We start from the raw sequence: 9,995 nt of genomic DNA, 5'->3' as shown, positions 1-9,995 counted from the left end.
CACACACACTCACACACACATATGTATTTGCGTATATATGTGCGTGTATATATATGTGTTGTGTGTATGTATGTGTGTATGTCTCTGTTTGTGTGTATGAGACATTATAAATAACAATTGACAATTATACATCCTCGAAAACTTATTTATTACAGTATTATACAAAATATCGACTGAAATATCGTGCTGTGTTCCATATCATTCGATGTGGTTGGCCAGAACGTGGATGTTATCAGAGTATTTGTAAGATAACTGCTCGGATTAAAAGTCCTCATATATATATATATATAAATAATGCGGCTTTATATACTTTTATTTTTCAAAATTAAGATAAAGAAAATTGTTTTTTTATCTAAAATATTCTCTCCTTCATTTTCTACAATGTTCTTCCATCTATCTGGTAGACTTGCAAGGCTCTTCTTCCAAAATTCACTTGTCCGTCACGAGAAATACTCCTTCACTACTGTTCTAACCTTATAACCAGAATTCATATTTTTTCCCGTCCAAATGATTTTGAAGACTGCGGAATAAATGATAATCAAATGGGGGAATGTACAGCGAGTAAAATGGGTGGGGAATCGTTTCCCATTCAATCTGCTCCAGCCTTCGGAATGTCATCCTTGTTGTATATGGCCGAGCATTATCCTGATGGAAGAACACCTTTCGTCTTGAAACCAAAGATGGTCGTTTTTCTTCTAGCTCTGACTTAAGTCACTCAAGCTGTTCGCTGTAGATCTCCTTTATTATCATTTAGTTTGGGTTTAAAAGTTCAAAGCAGGACTAAACCTTTCACATCCCACCAAACAGATAACAACACCTTACGTGGGTGAAACCTTCTTTAGCCTGGGGTGCCGGTATTTCTGCTTTCCCTACTCACTGTGTTCGACGTTTGACATTTTTATAAAGAACCCATTTCTCGTCACCAGTAACTATTCGGGTATATATCAATTAATGTGTTAAAGTGTTGAGTAGAGCACTGGCACAGTTTCGGGTTACCTTGTGTTATCCGCATTTGGCATATATTTCCGTTAGATCGACTTCAAGAACTCCGCGGTGTTAATGGAAATAATAATAGTAATAATTTCTTAAGTAATCAGAAGATAGATTTGGTACTAATCTTTATTTTGTACAACGGTCGTTTCTACCCATCCTGGGACATTAGCAGCACGGGTCGAAGCGACCGTTGTAAAAATCCACCTTCTCGTTACTTGGGAAATTATTATTATTATTATTATTATTATTATTATTATTATTATTATTATTATTATTATTACTATTATTATTATTTTTATTATTATTATTATTATTATTATTATTATTATTATTATTATTATTATTATTATTATTATTATTGAGTGAGAGAGCAGTGCATGCCATCAAAGTGACACTGGGGTAAAATATAAGAAGCCCAGTATACCCATCATGACTACCCGTCTGATAAGGGTTACACCAGGCACATGCATCACAACCATATGTGCGCGACATGGTGATCTTATATCAAGATAAACAGTGCATGACCTCGCAGGTGGGGCCCAGTTAGAATTTTGTTCAAGTCGAGTAGCCCATCCCGCTCAAAAGGTCCCTGAATAAGGTTTGTTTAAGGATGTTGAGCAAAACACCCATGTTTCCAAAGGTGAATTATTCAAACCCCAAAGAATTCCTCTCAACACATGGCTATGATGCTCCCCCACTACTTCTGCTCATGATCAGAGATTCACATATCGTATACCACCAAGGGATATGCTCAACTGGTTACGGTCAAACAACTGACAAGCAAATCTGTGGTATTGAGCAGAATATTTGCTGTAGCCCATCTTTTTATACCAAGACAAAACAATGTACATGATAACACTCCAATCAATTAAGATCAGAAGCCATGAGAGTCACTGCCTGGTACTACATCCGGGCATTTATTATTATTATTATTATTATTATTATTATTATTATTATTATTATTATTATTATTATTATTATTATTATTATTATTATTATTATTACTATATGCTTACATACATATATTTGATGATTGGGGGAGATGACATCGTAGTATTCTTGCCGGTGGAGTCTTTGAAAAACCTCGCAAGACAATACACTGAAGTCCATCTCGATCTTTAGAAGAAAAGAAAATATGCATATATATATATATATATATATATATATATATATATATATATACTAGCAGTATAACCCGACCTTGTCCGGGTGTGACTTATTATGCCATCTACGATAAGTCTTGCTAGCTGAAAATCAACTAAAAAAGAAAGCCTTACAACGAAAAAACCCTTATGATGTAAATATGTTCATAATTCAAAAGACGATGAAATTAATAGGGAAAGTCTGAAGGCTGCTTTGCGTAAAATTATTAAGCATACATAAATTTCATCCGTGTAATTGGCTATAGAAATGCTTGTGCAAAACAACTTTTTGCGCTGCCCTGATTATACATAGCAGGGTAATCCCTTTTCACAGGAGCTAGGATGGCAATTTGTGATGAAGCAATTGCTGGCGATCTGTTGCTAAACAGTTTTGCCAGAATTCTATCAGATTGAGCAGAAGGTGTTGATGCACCATTTTGCATTATGTTCAAAGTAGCTACTGGAATGTGGTGAATTGCTGCAGTCTGTGGCTGTCATTTTAAACCGGTTGCTGTCTTTCCCCAGCAAACTCTCTTCTTTGGAGGCATAATCTATGTATATATTAAACAGAACAACAAAAGTTATAATAGATGGCAGGGTCGGTACTTTTCACATATCTGTAATTTTTCAGATTAACACCCGCACGATTACCCAACCCTAATCCTAAACCTAATCCTAACACTAACCCTAACACTAACCCTAAACCCTAACACTAACCCTAACCCTGACCCTAAAACCCTAACCCTAACACCCTAGTGAAAATCGTGGTAAATTTACAAAACATTGACGAACATGAGTTATATTTTACTGAATGATTGTGTACTTGCACGTGTATTCTTTTGAGAGAGCGAGAGAGGAAGAGGTGGAGAGGGGGAGAGAAAAGAATAGGGGTAGTTAAAAGTTTTCTTATGACTGCTTCTCTTCACTGCCTATTACTTCATTAGAAATCTAAGGATGCACATAGGCACATAATAGAGAAAAATGAAACATATATGGACGACTTGCTCCGAAACACCACCGAGTGGGGAACACTTCTCAAAAATAATCTGCAGTTGTTTCCTTCAAAATTCCTACATGCTTGAAATGTACATACATCAAGGTACATTTGTACAAAATTTCATGAAAAAATATTCATTTTCCTGGAAGTTAAGAGGAATTTAAGTGGAATTTCCGAATATTGTACCCCACCCCCTTCCAAAACACTTTCATAATAAATAATATATGCATAGAAAATTTCATTAAAAAATATTCATTTTTATGAAAGTTATGACCTTCTAAAGTTGGGGGATACAACTCTGTAGTTATGCCATCAATGTTTTGTAAATATACCACGATGTGAATGATTGTGTTTACTTGCAAGTGTATACGTTTGAGAGAGCGAGAGAGGAAGAGGGGGAGAAATGAATAGAGATTGAGAGCAATGTGTATGTTGTTGTCACAGGTCATGTATGTGTGGTTGTGTGTGTTTTTACGTATCTATGTTATGAAAAATAAGTAAAGAATACTGAGATGAAAGTTTAATCTATGACGTCGTATGTATCACTTTCTCTCTCTCTCCCTCTCCCTCTTTTACTCTTACTCTCTATATTTTTATGTTGAGCGCGTGTGTAAGAATGGCGTTCCAGGTAGAAAGGATGAAATATAAAAGTTGCTAGAAACGACAGCCAAATCTCCCTTGAATCACACGAAGTAAACGGAATTTTAAAAATCTAATTACTGCACTGGAAAGTTCACATCGAGAAAATTCCATTGATGTAAAAAAATTTTACGAAAACGTGGAAAATGTGGATTTCTATAAACATTCAAAAAGGCTTCACACAGACACACAACTTCAGATTTATATATTAAGATATATATATATATATATATATATATATATATATATATATATACACATACACATATATATTGTGTATGTGTGTGTATGTGTGTGTGTGTGCCTGTGTAAATCCACGCACTATCAAACACTCGCACAAAGAAATAGTTGCAAATACATCCCCACATACAAATACAGCCGTGAAGAAAATGTATTATATTCTACCGGTCCACAATTATAAATATCAGGTTTACAATAGAGTAAATATTTATATATAATCTAAACACAAGGTCGATCAGTAAATAAAGGAAAAAAATGTTATCATTTACCGACTTGAGTTAATAAAATTTGTTACGATATATTAAAAAGGATGATATCTGAGAAGCCCCTAGTGGTGTTGTCTTGTCGATCATATGACCGTGGTATCGATTTCTATACGTTATGTCGTTCAGTATGGCTCTTCATATAACGCTGCTGCAGTCTAAATAGCCGAAGGATAATTCTTTCTACTATAAGCACAAGGCCTGAAATTTGGGATCGGGGTGGGAGGGCCAGCCGATTACATCGACCCCAGTGCGTAACTGGTACTTATTTCATCGATCTCGAAAGGATGGCAGACGAAGTCGACCAAGGCGGAATTTGAATCCAGGTCGTAAAGATGTCCGATATGCTGCTAACAATTTCTCGGGTATGCTAACGGTCCTACCACCTCGCCGTCTTAAACAGCAGAAAGATAATATCAGCTGAATGCTGCTGTACTCCACTTTCTATCGTCTCACCCACCCCATTCTCTCTATCCGTTTCTCAAGGCGGGAGAGCCGAGAATGTGTCTATGCCCAAGACTGCATAAGCATCTGAAACAATGAACGAAAGCATGGTATGTGACTCTAGGCCACCCTCTCTTGCGAGCGAACGTCCCACGGACACAGATAGATTCAGAGTACGTCTTCATCTTGTTAGTTATAGTCAACGCTGAAATGCTTTTCGACTGCTGTACCATCCGGCCGTCTTCAAATACCCGTCTTATTAGGTAACGTTCTAAGGATTTCACATCAAATACTTTGTTTAATCCATTATTATGATATGATTATGCAGCGAGTTGGCAGAAGCGTTAGTTCGCCGGTCAAAATGCTTAGAAGTATTTCGTCCGCCTTTACGCTCTCTGTTCAACTTCGACTTTGCTTTTCATCCCTTCGGAGTCGATAAAGTGAGTACCAGTTTAGTACTGGGGTCGTTGTAATCAACTAGCGCCTCCTCTAAAAACTTGCAACGATATGGTTCGAGATGATGTGGTAGTTAATATATGCCTTCATTAAATGTTAAGTGTTAAGTACTGCAGTTTGCTACATAAATATGGGTTATATGGTATTATCTTTTATGTGATCATTCCCAAAAGAATAACACATCAGATTATCAGTACATTGTTATAGGATATATTCTTCCTTGTCCTTCATTACAAAAACGTTCATCTCCTTATTGGAGGACAACATATATAAAAATTAAAAAAACACGCGAATTCACGATGAAGTCTCGCGAGAAAATATTTGGTTAACAGAAATCAAGAAATCAAGGAGTACGACTTTTAGTTGACAATTTTTGAATGATTATCTCCCTTGGGTTTGACTTTCGGAAAAACTGTGTTCAATGATAAGTTTATATTTTATTATATACTCTCTTTTTTACTCATTTACTAGTTTCAAGCATTTGACTGCGGCCATGCTGCAGAATCGCCTTTAGTCGAGCGAATCGACCCCAGAACTTATTCTTTGTAAGCCTAGTACTTATTCTTCTGCCGAACCGCTAAGTTACGGGGACGTAAACTCACCAGCATCGGTTCTCAAACGATGTTGGGGGGACAAACACAGACACACAAACATCCGTCTCCCGCGAACAGCTCTGCCTTTTCATCTCCTTCCTCTCTAACTTCCACCCTGCTCTTGACTTTATTTCTACCATCTCTGACACCTCTGTTAACTTCCTCGACATCTCTCTTTCCATCAACCCCCCCTCCAACTCTCTAACTACCTCTGCCTTCTTCAAACCCACTGACTCCCACCTCTACCTCAACTTCTCCTCCTCCCATCCATTCCACACCAAATGGGCCATCCCCTACTCCCAGTTCCTCCGCCTCCGACGTTTGTGCAGCCTGGACCAGGATTTCGAGACCCAGTCCCAGTATCTTGCTCGTCTGTTCATACATCGAGGATACCCCTCCCACCTTGTCCAATCCGCCCTCCCCCACACCAATCCACTAACCGTACCCCCTTCCCATTCCGTTTCCACCCTGCCACCCTACCCCTTCGTCGGAGGATCCTACGGGCCTTCCGTTGCCTCCAGCTCGATCCCACTACCCACCCCATTTTCCCCAACCCACCCCTATCCTCTTTCAAACGCGCCCGCAACCTACGCGATCTACTGGTCCGCAGTACCTTCTCCTCTTCCTCCCTACCCCCACCCGGCTCCTTCCCGTGCTCCAGATCCCGTTGTCACACCTGCCTCTTCATCACCAACACTACCTCTGTCACAGGGTCGAACCTACAAACTCTTCACATTCCACACAGTTTCACCTGCACCTCCTCCAACCTAATTTACTGCATGAAATGCACCGTATGCAACCAACTCTACGTGGGGCAGACGGGCCGCCGGCTGGCCGACCGTTTCACCGAACACCTAAGGGACGTTTGGCTAGGTTCGGACTGCCCCGTTGCCCGTCACTTCCACTTGGCCAACCACTCTCCCTCTAACATCTCCGTTTTTGGCCTCGCCCTGCACCATGGGTCCACTCCCTCGCGACTCCACTTGGAGCAACGCTATATTTTTAACCTTAATTCTTCTTTCCCCTTCGGACTCAACGCAGCCCCCTCCTCCTTATGACTCTCACCTTTACGTCTATGCAACACTTTTCTGTATTTTTTATTTTTTATTTTTATTTTTTTACCCCCCCTCGTCCCCTTTACATTATATCCATTATTCTCTTGTTATTACACTCACTACATTTTTCCACTTTTTATCTCACCCCTTCCTACACGCACACATACCCACGCACAAAATATACACACACATGTAAGCACACCTACCCCCCAACAAACCACACACACACAACACATATGCATGCACTCACACGCTCAGACTCGCCCACACACTTATACAAACGCACATACACACGCACACTTGCGCATACACACACACGCTAACAATCACGCAAACATACACACACACACACACACACACCCAAGCATACACACCCTTGCACACATAACCCACATATACCCCCATTCACAAATACCTCCCACACACCTGACAACCCATACATACCCCCATTCACACATACCTCCCATACACCTACACACACACCTCCCACACACCTTACATATATACCGCCCACACACATGACAAACATACATGCGCGCCCTCACACACACATATAGACGAACGCACATATATACACACGCACACCCATATATACGCGCACGCCTACATACACAGCCGCATACACATGCACACACATACACACAGGAGTGCACACACATAATAACACACATACCTGGCACACATCCTTACGCTCTCACACACATATGCACGCACACACATAAACACACACATACACACCTCTCACATACACAAAACCACACACACACACACATACACAACACACATACACATATACACACATGCACACATGCACATATATACACATGCACACACGCACGCACACCTCTCACATACACAATATACACATACACGCACGCACAAAAAATACACACACACGCGCACACACACGCACATGGAAACACACATACAGACACACATAAACACACATAAACACACACACACCACTACCTAACACTCACAATCCCACACACATACGCACATCCACACACATACACACATACAGACACACATAAACACACATAAACACACACACACACTTCTCACCAACACTACACACTCACACAGACACGCATACAATCACACACACATGGGCATAAACAACACACGCACATACAATAGCAAACGCACGCACACACACGTACACAGCAACGCACATATACACAACATACACATACACACAAACACACACGCACGCTCAAAAACATACACATACACACACGCGCACATACAAAATACACACACACACATACACGTACCCAACACCTACAACCCCACACAAACACGAACACACACATACTCAAAAAACCGCCTGTTGACCTGCCACCTAACACTGTCTATAAGCATCCACTAACCATACCTGCTACAAATTCCTTCCACTACGTCATACACACACACGCACACACACACAGACACACTAACAGATAAACCACCAAACCATGCATACACACACACACACACACACACACACACATACATACGCACACACACGTTCTGTTATCACACACACACTCGCAGACTCTCGTGCACGCACAGATATTCATCTCCCTTTTTCACTCTCCTGTCTTAGAAATAACTTTTCCCCCACCACCTCCTCTTCCGGTCTTTTCACAATGTAACCTCGTGGGCATCGGTACCATTTTCCTCTTTCTCCGTTTTTCCATTCTCCGAACTTTCCCTCTTTCCGACGAAGGGCTACGCCCGAAACGTCATACACTCTCTCTTTCCTTTCCCGAGCGTCCAATAACACTATCCGTATCACGTCCTCACTTTGTTGTTTTTTTGTTATTGTTTCTTTGAACCTATATATATATATATATATATATATATATATATATATATATATATATATATATATATATATATATATATATATATATTTGTTTTGCAAGATTTTTTATGTGAAATCGTGTGTTGAAACAGATGTTGTTGTACTTGGGGATGGTCATATTGCCAGTTTAGCCAATAAAAACACACGCACTGTATATTTGGTGTTAATTTGCTTCAGCTTTATATTACATTAATCTTAATCTTATTTCGGCCAGAGTTCATTCGTCACACTTCTGTGACCTCATCAGTGGTCCTTTGTTTCCTTCCTTCTTATGTGTGTCTCACTTTGCATGATATTTAGCAAGGTGAAACACACAAGAAGGAAGGAAACAAAGGACCACTGATGAGGTCACAGAAGTGTGACGAAAGAACTCTGGCCGAAATAAGATTAAGATTAATGTAATATAAAGCTGAAGCAAATTAACACCAAATATACAGTGCGTCTGTTTTTATTGGCTAAACTGGCAATATGACCATCCCCAAGTACAACAACATATATATATATATATATATATATACGATGGGCTTCTTTCAGTTTCCGTCTGCCAAATCCACTCACAAGGCTATGGTCGGCCGGAGGCTATAGTAGAAGACAATTGGCCAAGGTGCCACGCAGTGGGACTGAACCCAGAACCATGTGGTTCGTAAGCAAGCTACTTACCACACAGCCACTCCTGCGCCCATAGTAAAAGAATATACAATAGATTATCTATAAACTTGTAATTCGCGTATATGAAATTATATATATATATATATATATGTGTGTGTGTGTGTGTGTGTGTGTGTGTGTGTGTGTGTGTGTGTGTATGTGTGTGTGTGTGTGTGTGTGTGTGTGTGTGTGTGTGTGTGTGTGTGTATAACGTTCTTATCTTTATGATTTTAAAAATCATTTAAGATTTTGGTATATATTGCAACTACCAAAATATATAGACTAATAATTTGATATCTATATATGATAATATGATATCTATATATTTTTAAAACAAAAATTATTTCTGAAATACTATTATCAATAACTATATCATAAATCTTTTTCTTATCTGAAATCAACATTGACAGGGAAAATATTATATAAGTATATAACGATATAACATTTATATTCTAAAATGATTACAGTTGAAGAAGTTTTATGTAGGTAGACAATATAATAAGAATTTTTCTACATTATGGAATGATTGTTTGGAATAATATATCAAATAACTTTGTGATAATGATCGGTTTTCGTCTTTTACTAATAATCAGTGAGGAAGAAAATAACGCATAAGTATTCCATCTTTTATTTGTAACCTGTTGCAGTCATTTGACTCTGGCTCTGCTGGGGCACC

The sequence above is a fragment of the Octopus bimaculoides genome, chromosome 25 (assembly GCF_046866305.1).
Source record: "Octopus bimaculoides isolate indiv1 chromosome 25, ASM4686630v1, whole genome shotgun sequence".
NCBI classification, from domain to species: Eukaryota; Metazoa; Mollusca; class Cephalopoda; order Octopoda; family Octopodidae; genus Octopus; species Octopus bimaculoides.
Note: the sequence above shows the minus strand (reverse complement) of the source record.